Genomic DNA, 12,484 nt, shown 5'->3' on the forward strand with positions numbered 1-12,484 from the left:
TGACTGTGTTAATAATGACTGCATTTTCCAGCCCAGCTTATCTTTTATTAAATGTCATTTCTAACATTTTACTTTTAGACTAAACCAAAACCAGTTATCCCTTATTAAATGTATCTTGTAAAATTAATTTTGGTTTGATTCCTAGACATCCTGTTTCTTACTTGCATGCGTCCTTTTGGCGTCATGACCAACAGCCCCTCACAGTCAGACCCACTTATCACTTTACAGTTGTGAGTCTTTGGGAAGAAACTGAAGAGAAATGAACACGGACAGGGGGAGAACATGAAAAGACTGCACAGACGGTGGCTGAGACCCAATTTGAACCCAGGTAGCAAAATTATTTTTAGAAGATGCTCTCTCTCTCTCTCATAAACTAAGCATATTTGCATGTGATGCAGGTGCCATACATTAGTGTCCACTCTGACAGGTGTGGAAGCCGGCCCGGAAACAGACAGGGGGACACGTTCAAGTCACCCACAACACATTTATTATACATTATGTACAATTATAAGTGCACCACAAACCCCCAAAGTCCCTAAAAGTCCAGGCCAACTCTCTTCAGGCCGCCTCCTTGCCTCTCCTCCTGAGCTCCGTCCTTCTCCACTCCCGACTCCAGCACCTGAATGGAGGGAGGCGGCCCCTTTTATACCCACCCGGATGTGCTCCAGGTGCCTCCCGACAATCTTCCACCGGCACTCCCCAGTGTAGTGGAAGTTCCGGCTGTGCACCCAGAAGCACTCTGGGTGTCCCCGCTTCTCTTCCCCCCAGCACTTCCGGGTGTGGCGGAAGTGCTGGGGTCCAGTGCTCCAAAGGCATTGGGGCGCCCCCTGGCGGTCACCACGGGCCCCTACAGGGTTGAGCTTCAAAGCTCTGTACCCGTGGTCCCCATAGCCACCAGGGCGGTCACCCCCACGTGGTCTGGGGAAGGCGTAAGCCCTCTTCTGGTCCTCCGGGGCATCCCCCCCAGCCACCTGTGACACCGGTAATATTTTGAAAAAAAGAAAGTAACAAAGGATGATGGAACAGTTATTATGTACTATATAACAGTATCCAGTTCTAAAGGCGCTATATGAACAAAAGAACTACTGAAGTTATTTAGAGCTCCATAACAGTATTCAATATGAAAGACGCTATATGAAGTAAAAAAAAGAAAGAACGACAAGACATTAATTAAGTAGCATATAATATTGTCATCTATGAAAGGTGCTATATGAAATAAAAAAGACAAAGTAAGAAAGAAACAAACGTAATCATAAATAATGATAAACAGCAAAAGGCAAAATTGCCACCTTGCTGCCCTCTTGTGGCAGATATTCAAGATTGCAGCACATAAACACTGTTTTTTTGAATAGCCTACTGTACGTCTCTCTCATTGACTTGGCAGACCTGTAACAGATGTTCAGTATTTTATGTACAAGGTCTGGTTGTAGTAATGCAGTGTGGAAAAACTGTCATCTTTATTTCTGCTCTTATTGTTATTAACACAGTTCAACTAGTGACTTCAACAGTATTAAAAAAAAAAAAGCAAAGCAAGAATTCCCAGATAATACACTTTTAAAGTTTCAGAACGGATAAATGAAATACAGTCTACATCAGGAGATATCAAAAATAAATCTAAAATAAGAGTTTATGTGTGCGCTGATCTTACTGCTTCCAAAGGGTAGCTCAAAAATAAAAGTCTGGTTGGCCACATACTTGCTGGCGTCTCCAACCAATCAGACATTAACATCTCTGCCAGTTCAAAGTACTGCGATAAAAGACCCAGAAAGAAGGTGGGAGCCTAAGAGAAGAACAGGGACCAGCCATCCATCCATCCATCGTCTACACCTGCTTTATCCTGTCAGAGGAGCTGGAGCCGATCCCAGCAAGCACAGGGAACAGGACCATCACAGGGGCAAAATGTAAAGGTCTTTGAAAGTACCCCATTAGGACGCAGGGCCCCCACTTTACACTCACCCTCGTCATTAAGTACAAAAGAAATCACCTATCCAAGATCTTATAAACAATAAAGGTGAGGTGACACTGGCGCACGGATGTTGTTGCCGCTCCTCCCTGTAAACAACTCTTTTCGCAAAATTCGCCTAATTCTACACTTTCTTACGCTTGTTTTATTTCTTTTATTGTACGTATAGTTCGTGGATACAGCTGACTTGAATTGTATAGATTTGTCTTAATATTTACAGATTTTATGGACTCTACTTTGACTGGGAACAGCTGAGTCTGTGGATCACGGGACGAGAACCTACGAACATTTCTTTGTACCTGGCAATCTAGGACCTCGGGATGATCTGTCTCCGTGATTATATTAAATTCGCTATGCTGATCTGCTCCCGTTTCATCTTACAGTACTCTACGACTGGGAACTGATCTGATGTTCATATTAATCTGGCTTTTGGCTCCGGGGCGATCACGCCTGAAATTACCAAGCGTTACTGTTTTTGGCTGTGTATTGGAACCTCCAAATCCCGCTACCTCCTCTTGCTATGCTTTCTGCTGCTTTGCTATCGCCGCTCACCTACTCTACCACACCCGCTTGTCCTACCGGTTCCGCTATGCTGTGCTGCTTCTCCAGTGCTATTCAGATAAGTATTGCCCAGTATCATGCTAAAATACTCTCATGACAAACTCCTTCTTATTAAACAGTTTGTTCAGAGCAAATGGTCTGACTGGAACATCCTAAAGGACGCCGGTATTTTGCAGCGCCCGAAATATATACATCGCGGGTCAGGTCGCCGCCACCACCGGGCTGCGAATGAAAAGACCACCGGCAGCATTTGCTCAGGAATACGCCATCCTTCTCATGACCCTGGAAATAGAAGTGTCGGTGTGCCAAATTTGCATTATGTGGAAATAAATCCTGATCACGGCTCTGTGCAAAAAGAAGCCTCATTATCTAATATTGCACTGTTTAACTCGAGGTCTCTTAATGGCAACGCATTGGTGCTGTCAGAACTCATCACTGAAACCAAACTTGATATTCTGTGTCTAACGGAGACTTGGCAAAAACCAAACGAATTTGCGTCTCTCACAGAGGTGACTCCAATTGGTTTCACTTTCCACACAGAGCCTCGCAGCTCAAGACAAGGCGGTGGAGTCGCAGTAATTATCAGAGAAGACTTAAACATTAAAAGAATCCCCATTGACTGTCCATTGTCTTTTGAGTGCCTGGCTCTTAAACTAATAACGGAATCAGGTCCTGTCTCACTCATTGTTCTTTATCGTCACCCAAAATACAATGCATCCTTCTTATCTGATCTGATTGAACTTTTGACCCACCTAAGCTCTTACTCTCAGAGAATTATCCTTCTTGGTGATTTCAACATCCATATTGACATCCCCACATCTAAACTGAGAAATGAATTCCTATCCTTACTGGACTGCTTTGACTTGACACAACATGTTGATTTCCCCACCCACTCTTGTGGTCATATACTGGACCTGATCTGCACATCTGGACTATCTGTTGCCAACATTTACAGCACTGATTTGGGACTCTCTGACCATAAAGAAGTATTTTTCACTGTTTCACTGCCTCTCCCTCCTCTTACCTGTGCACGACAACTTTCTTACAGAAACCTTAAAAATATCTGTCCCTCTATCCTTTCTGGATCCATTTCTGATCTTTTACTGTCTTCACCTATTCCATCAGCACTAGATAGCCTTGTTGACCACTATAACTCAGTCCTTCATTCAGCATTAGATAAAACAGCTCCTTTAAAACATAAGGAGGTTTCCTTTAAGCGTTCAGCTCCTTGGTATAACTCAGAATTGCGATCTATGAAAGCAGCTGTCCGACGCCTTGAGAGAATGTCACGTCAGACTGGCCTCAACGTGCATATCCAGGCTTTCTCTGACCACCAAAGAGCTTACAGAGAAGCACTAACTTCTGCCAAGAACACCCATTATGGCAGAATAATAGAAAGTGGCCATGATAACCCAAGGGTTTTGTTCTCTGTAGTTAATAAACTACTCGAACCCGCATCTGGTCCAACTACCTCTTCTACTGAAGTCTGTGAGGAATTCCTCCACTTTTTCCGTAACCAAATTAAAGATCTAAATAATTCCACTAACATAAATACATCATCTGTTTATATCTCTCCCTGTTTTCCCACTCCATCCAGTTCCTTCTCTAAGTTCTCACCAGTCACATCTGCGTTTGTTAATAACCTGCTTTGTAAGATGAGGCCGACTACTTGTGTACTGGACCCCATCCCCACCACACTACTTAAATCCTGCCTTCATGCCATAATCCCGACTGTTACAACAATAATAAACTCATCCCTTGACACTGGCTCCGTGCCGCTCACTTTTAAAATTGCTTCTGTAACCCCAATGTTAAAAAGTCTGGCCTTGATGCTGACAATCTTAACAATTTCCGGCCTATTTCCCACTTAGCTTTCCTGTCAAAAGTTCTTGAGCGTGTTGTAGCTTCCCAACTCACCAACTACTTAACTTCTAATAACTTGATGAACCCTTTCAGTCTGTTTCAGGGCGCGGCACAGCTGTGAAACTGCTCTGCTACAGGTAACCAATTATTTGCTTATGGCAGCAGACTCTGGACAAACCAGCATATTAATTCTGTTAGACCTCAGAGCAGCATTTGACACTCCGGTCAGACGTGACATCCTACTGTCCAGAATGATGGAGAACATGCTGGGTATCTCTGGCACTGCCCTCCAGTGGTTCAAGTCCTATCTGACTGATAGGCAAGAGTTTGTTAGTCTTGGTGACCAGCAGTTCCAGCTCAGCGCCAGTCACACAAGGAGCTCCTCAGGGCTCTGTCCTCGGCCCTCTTCTCTTCTGTATTTATATGCTTCCCCTTGGCCATATTATACGTAGTTATGGACTGGGTTATCATTTATATGCAGATGATACCCAGCTCTACTTCAATGTTAAAAGTGGAACTTCATCAGAGCTTTCTCAGCTCACAACCTGCCTTAGTGAAATTAAAACCTGGATGGAGCAGAACTCTTTAAAATTAAACTGCAACAAAACTGAACTCCTGCAAATTGGGACTAAAGTGCAACTTAATAAAATGAGCTCCTTCCCAGTCCATCTCGGCGGTGATCTCATCAGACCTGCCTCTACTGTAAAAAATCTTGGTGTCATTTTTGATTCCTCCCTCACTTATTCCGGCCACATAAATCACATTAAGAAACTTTCTTACTTTCACCTCCGTAACATATCCCGTGTTCGCTCCTTCCTCTCCTTCTCTAATGCTGATAAACTTGTCCATGCTTTTATCACATCCCGCATCGATTATTGTAATTCCCTACTGGCAGGTGCCCCTTCTAATCTTATATCACAGCTCCAGCTTATTCAAAACTCAGCTGCAAGAGTCCTTACTCGAGCCAGCAGCAGCGAGCACATCACACCATCCTGCTCCGTCTTCACTGGCTCCCTGTGTCCTACAGAATCGAATATAAAATCCTACTAATAACCTACAAAGCTTTAAATAACCTCGCACCAAACTACATCAGTGACCTTCTCCATCACTAAGTGCCTGCACGCCCACTAAGGTCCTCTGATTCTGGTAATCTTGTTGTGCCCCTCACTAATCTACACTCCATGGGTGACAGGGCCTTTAGCTGTATAGCGCCCAGACTCTGGAATGACCTACCGAAATTAATCAGGTCAGCTGACTCCACGAATTCTTTTAAAAAACAACTCAAAACTCATCTGTTCAGTTTGTCTTTTAGCTCGACTTGACTTTATTATCCTTCTCTCAGTTTACCTCTCTGTCAAGTTGCTCATGTAACCTGTGTGTGTGTGTGCGAGACCATCAATTATGGTGTCTGTTTTTTTTTTTTCAGAATTTACTGTCTTAATCTTCTTTATTTATTTATCTGGTTTAGTACAATGCTATATACTGTATACGCTGCCGTTCTTTATTATATTCTGTAAGTGCCTTGAGCATGGGAAAGGCGCTATATAAATAAAATGTATTATTATTATTATTATTACTATTATTGAAGCTTTTGTCTTGAACCCTGAATGGGCTGGTTAAAAGAAGATGGTCCTGGGGGTCCACGTGAAGTGACGCCTGCTGTCCCAGAATGCATCATCTAAAAGGAGATTTGAATTCAGCCAACTGTCAGCCACACAAAGCCTTTAAGTGGCTTTAGCTCAGGTATGGTGGCATAGGCGTTAGTTAAGGCTTTGACAGAATGACTCTCGTCAAAGAATCGGCCCTGCAATGAAGCCCCAGCCAAAGGGGGTCCAGAAGAATGATGTTCAGCATTACTCTCTCTTTTATTTGGAGCGCCAACAGACAGATTGGTTCTTAAAAGTGTTGTAGTTCTAGCGTAACGGGGGTCCAATTAGAAGCTCTGCACCAGACCACCAGCCAGGACTGAAGAGGCAGTGGGCTCAAATCTCACCTCTTAGCCCTTTAGTGGAAGAAAGAACAGACAGCAATTGCTTACTTTTAATAATAATAAAAATAATAATAATAATAATAATAATAATAATAATAATAAAGAAAACTGGCTAATCTGCATTTTTAAAGGGAAGCAAATGCTAACAATAACAGATCAGGTCAGGTCAGGTTGGGGAGCATGCACTGGTACAGCACGTCACCGCACCCACCACACAGTACAAACAGCTCGGGGTCCTGGTTGGCAACCCCAGACAGACACACAGTCCAGTCCCACCCTCTATCTGCCACAGCCTGGTGTTACGTGAGTGTCCCCTTGGCCTGGTCCAGCCACTCGGGTCCTCAACAATGAGGATCCTGCATTCCAGATCACCCTCGGGGAATCGCGCCCCATGGCCATAGTGCTGTAACTGACGCTCCGTCACAATGCAGGTCATGTGCCTCATTTGGTACTCAGGTACCCAAGGATTCTCCAGAGAGAGACAGTACTGAAGGAGTCCAGTCTTCGTCTCAGGTCACTGGATAGCGTCCATGTCTTGCAAACAGGAGGCACCAGGACTCTAAAGACTTGGACCTTCATCCTTTTGCATAGATATCGGGAGCGCCACACACCCCTTTTCAGTGACCTAATGACCCCCCATGCTCTCCCAATCCATCTACTGACTTCATAGGAAGAGTCACCAGAGACATGAATGTCACTGCCAAGGTAAGTAAACCTCTCAACAAGGTCGACACTCTCTGCGCAGACAGACACACTGCTGATGGCCGTGCCCAAGAGGTCATTAAAGCCCTGGCTCTCGGTTTTTATCAGGACACTCGCAAGCCCAGACACTCGGACTCCTCGCTCAGTCTCTCAAGAGCCCTGAGCAGAGCCTCCATCACACAAATTTAATAATAATAATAATCCATTTTATTTGTATAGTGCCTTTCTCATGCTCAAAGTGCTTTACAAAATAAACAACAAGAAATACATCATATGGGATACAAAACAACATCCACATAAAACACCAAATAAACATAAAAATAAGAAACACAAAGATGAACAATGAATTAAAAACAGAAGTGCCAGCCTGCTATTCCTCAGTCAGCTCATTCTTATTGACTTCATCGTTCAATTCAATTGCCTCCTTTTCTTTGTTTCAGGTGCAGCACAGGCAGTTGAATTAACTCACTGAGGGTCCCACCGTATTAGTGAGGTGATCTGCGCTCATACAGACTCAGGGATGGACTATCAAAGTGGGACTCTGTAAGCACAACACCACAACATGCGTATTATTAGTTCTTATTTAGCTGACACCTTTATCCAAGGCGACTTTTACAGACCCCTTTAAAAAGCAAAATGCTAGGATTTGATAAATATTAACCTCGGTCAGCTGTTGATATTCGGTTTACATGAACAGACGAGCGGATTTTGTCCCCAGCACAACCACGTTGCCATGTTAAAGTAAGTCAGAGTATTAAAGATTATAGAGCGTTAAAGATTTCTTGCACTTGGCAACAGAGGATTGGCTCACCCCGATAAACAGGCCAATTCACCCCAACAGGTACAAAGCTGGCCGGTCCAGGTATCCAGTAAGGGGCCTCTTTATTTAAGGGGTCTGCTGACCTGTCACTGGTATAAAGCACGACTGGCTGCCATGGTGGGGAGTCAGCCACTGTAGCTCAACTGGTTTGACCGCTGATGTAACCCACCAGTGCATGAGATGTACGAGTTCAAGTCCCATCACAAGAAGAGGGTTTTAATATAGAAAGTAGTCACTTTATTTGATGGGCTTGGTGATAAAAATAATTTATAGACTACACCGCTAAAGGGGCCAGCAGTGTGACATTGTGAAAAGAGAGTGACCAAGCCAGCTATGCAGTTGAAACAGACCGACCACCCCGGTCAAAGGGGCAGACCCGAGCTGAAGGAGCCCATAGGATTCACATCATATAACATGCAGACTGTCTGTCAGCGTCCTATGTTCTGTCAGTGATATAAAAGATTTCTTGTATCTTCCAGACAGAGGATTAGCTCACTGAGATCACTTCTCCTGGAAACAAGTAGAGGTGCAGGGTTTGAATGCTGTCCTCTCCAGCCGTGATAAAGGACCAACCCATTTATTTAAGGGCTCCACAGACCTGTCACTAACATTAAATGCATCTGGTCAGCTTACTCTACAGCCAGAGTCGGTAGCTCAACCAGGTGGACCACTCATGCAGAAGAGTGTGGGTTTGCGTCTGCCCCCAAATCATAGGAGCACCTAAAATAGAAAGCAGTGCCTTCATTTGCTGTGGCCACCAAAGAGTTAACAGTATTAATGATTTCTATACCATTCTTCAAAAGGGGACCCCCATGGTGGCACAGCAAAACAAGCAAACAACCCACTCATCCAACATCAAGTCAGCCCTGCAGTCAAGACCACCCCACAAGCAAAGGGACACCCCAAGCCGAAGGGGTCCCAGAAGAATGACAACCAGCAGGACCTTCTCATTTATTTGAAGTGTCAGCTGAGAGATGAGTTGTTGAAAGTGCTGAGGCTCCACAGTGAGAGGGGCTCAGATAGTATATCAGCTCTGCAGGGTAAAGACCCCCAAACCCACCCACCGAGACACAACAGCCAGTGGGTTCAAATCCTCCTCCTACCATCATCAGAAGAAAATACAAGAAGAACAAAACAAGTGCCCTCTTATTCAAGAATATAACCAAAGAAAAAGAACTCGGGTTAGGGGACAATGCTGACACGATCACTTGGGTGGTACAGTGGCAAGAACTGCTGTCTCCTATCAAGAGATTGGGGCTTTGATTCCGGATCCTTCCTGCATTTACCATTTTGAGTAGTGAGCTACTCTTATTGTTACTGTTATATAATAAAAACATACATTTAATCTGCGTCTGTAACAGCCGCTGTAAATATATGGTACTTGTAAAGGTTAGAGTTTTTTTATTATTATTATTCAGTTTTATTCTCTCAGTCACGTTCACGCTCCCACTGATCTGACACTGTTAGTTTTCAAATTAAGACGTGCTACAGCAGAGGTGAACTCAGATGAGGACGAGGGTTCTACGTCAGAGAAAGAAAACAGAAGCCCTGCTCACACATAAGAACAACGCAGCTGCACAGGCGTAAAGGTGAAAGATGGCACCATTTGGATACAGCAAGAGGTCGGGCATCATCCTGCCAGTGACTCTGCCACACACGCGTGTCCTACAATGAAGCAGCACGGCCTGTAGAGTATCGTGCAGTTCTTTTTGTGATTATGTTTTGTGATGGTCTTTATATGTAAAACATGTATATGTTACTTATATAAAAGCCAGGTCGAATGTTATTTACAGTACCTTGATTTATTTACTTCTCTTCCTACAGTGTAAAGTCACAAGTAGACTGACAGAGCGTCCTGTGTTTGATCGACATAAGCGTGCTGACAAAGTACATGTCTTCATCACAACTGTCTGGTACAGCGTCCGCAGTCTGCACTGATCCGCCAGTCCACCTCATCTTCCCTCACTTGTGAACAAGACCCTGAGATATTTATACTCCTCCACAGGAGACAATACCTCAGTCTCGTGTTCTCTGCTGTGACATTGCTAGCTATACGACACTGACCACCTGTCACTTACTGACTAGTAGAATATCAACACACCAATTGAATGAGCCGTAACAAGTAGAAATGCATTGTGGTCACATGTGGGAACTGCAAAGCATGTGCGCCGAGTATAAACCCCAATAATATCCACTTGCATGCTACTCTATAAACCAGGCTTAAGAAGAAGGCGGATGAAGGATTTTATTGCAAAGCAACTCAGTCAAAGCACAACGTTCATGAGGAGGCTAAAGCTGTGCAACAAACTTTAAGAAGCAAACTTGAATAAGGGGCTGGCATCTGTGGGTGAGCAACTGTGGTCTGGCAGAGATATAAAATAATAAAGAAATGAATTAACTAAAACATTAACAGCATAAATAAACTAAACTGCTTTTGAATTGTACAAAGTGTTCATACTGGGTAAATATCTGGAGGGCTTGTTTTCAGAATTGTGATATACATGTTTGAAAAAACTGGAGAAATAATTAAAAATTGTTAGAAAAGTTTTTATTCAAATATGACCACATATGTGTCAGTAGATTTTCATTTACTTATTGACTTTCTGTTTTCTTAAACTATCTGTATAAATAGGTTTAGATGTGTTTATGGACTATGTAACACAGAATATCTTTCACTTTAATGGTATTATTATTCTCCATTGCAGTATTTTCTTTATATTTTCTGCTCTTTTTAATATAATCACTAATTTCACTGATAAGTCAGACATCACCACTTGATCAACAAATGACACAAGATGAAATCCTCGCTGTTTCTTGGTATTCACTCCTCTGATTTGAATGACAAAGTGTTTCAATTCTCCATTCTGGACGAGCTGCTCCTTTTCTGATAACACATCTGACTGACGCGTTGTGATGGCCGTTTAACACTCAGTAGAGTGAATGGAGATCAGCTAATCGTTTTTTTGATCAACATGGCATCCTCCGTGACAGACGTGTTTGCTCGCTCCGCTCCATGACGTTTTTTGTTTTGTGTTTTTGTTTTTTTGCCTTCTCTACAGCACACAAATGCTTTGCACTACTATCATACAGCAGACTGGCATTGCTACCTCACACAGTACCCTGGAATTTACTGGTTTTATACCATCTGAGCTACAATTCATTGTTCACTCCAGTAGCCAACATCTCAACCACACCCAGGAAGACCCCATAGCGCTGAGCTCGAGTGACCAAGCTGACCCCAGGCGAGTGCTCTGGAGATGGCGACACAAGTGAGGCAAGAGGGGAGGACTCCACGCTACCTGACCACCGCTACCCAGCCTCTTGCTAGCCAACGTGTGGTCTCTGGAAAACATACTGGATGAGCTAAGAGCCAGGATTACAGCGCAGTGGGAAATAAGAGAGTGCTGGGCTCTAATTCACTGAGACCTGGCTTTCAGACAAAGTCCCAGAATGTGCCGTTCAGCTACAGACTGACTCCGTACACCGAGGAGATCTCACCGCAGCCTACAGTAAGGCTAAAGGGATGTGTGTGTGTTTATTAACAACTCGTGGTGTGGAGACGTACGGACTGTTTATAAGCACTGCTCACAAGATGGGGAGTGTTGACTGCTAAAATGCCAACCATGTTATCTACAGAGGGAATTCACTGCTGTGTTTCTGGCCGCTGTTTACATCCCACCACGAGCTAACTCCATGGCAGCGCTCAGCAAACTCCATGACGTCATCAGCGCCTTAGAGACCGCTCATCCCGATGCTGTTTTTATTGCAGCTGGGGACTTTAATCAGTGCAATTTACGGACTCCATCCATCCATCCATCCTCTTCCGCTTATCCGAGGTCGGGTCACAGGGGCAGCAGCTTGAGCAGAGATGCCCAGACTTCCCTCTCCCTGGCCACTTCTTCTAGCTCTTCCGGGGGAATCCCAAAGCGTTCCCAGGCCAGCCGAGAAACATAGTCCCTCCAGCGTGTCCTGGGTCTTCCCCGGGGCCTCCTCCCGGTTGGACGTGCCCAGAACACCTCACCAGGGAGGCGTCCAGGAGGCATCCTGATCAGATGCCCAAGCCACCTCATCAGGACTCCTTTCGATGCAGAGGAGCAGAGGCTCTACTCTGAGCCCCTCCCAGATGACTGAGCTTCTCACCCTATCTTTAAGGGAGAGCCCAGACACCCTGCGGAGGAAACTCATTTCAGCCGCTTGTATTCGCGATCTCGTTCTTTCGGTCACTACCCATAGCTCATGACCATAGGTGAGGGTAGGAACATAGATCGACTGGTAAATTGAGAGCTTTGCCTTGTGGTTCAGCTCCTTTTTCACCACGACAGACCGATGCAGAGCCCGCATCACTGCGGACGCCGCACCGATCTGCCTGTCGATCTCACACTCCATTCTTCCCTCACTCGTGAACAAGACCCCGAGATACTTGAACTCCTCCACTTGAGGCAGGATCTCGCTCCCAACCCTGAGAGTGCACTCCACCCTTTTCCGGCTGAGGACCATGGTCTCGGATTTGGAGGTGCTGATTCCCATCCCAGCCGCTTCACACTCAGCTGCGAACCGATCCAGAGAGAGCTGAAGATCACGGCCT

General features: G+C 44.7%; 1 protein-coding gene across 3 annotated transcripts in view; it reads right to left on the reverse strand.

Moving 5' to 3' along the window:
- Positions 1–12,484, reverse strand: part of LOC114641362 (butyrophilin subfamily 1 member A1-like) — a 994,484-nt gene that overhangs the window by 308,735 nt on the left and 673,265 nt on the right. The gene's annotated exons all lie outside the window — the stretch shown is intronic.

Source organism: Erpetoichthys calabaricus, chromosome 4, assembly GCF_900747795.2.
Source record: "Erpetoichthys calabaricus chromosome 4, fErpCal1.3, whole genome shotgun sequence".
In the NCBI taxonomy this organism is placed as follows: Eukaryota; Metazoa; Chordata; class Cladistia; order Polypteriformes; family Polypteridae; genus Erpetoichthys; species Erpetoichthys calabaricus.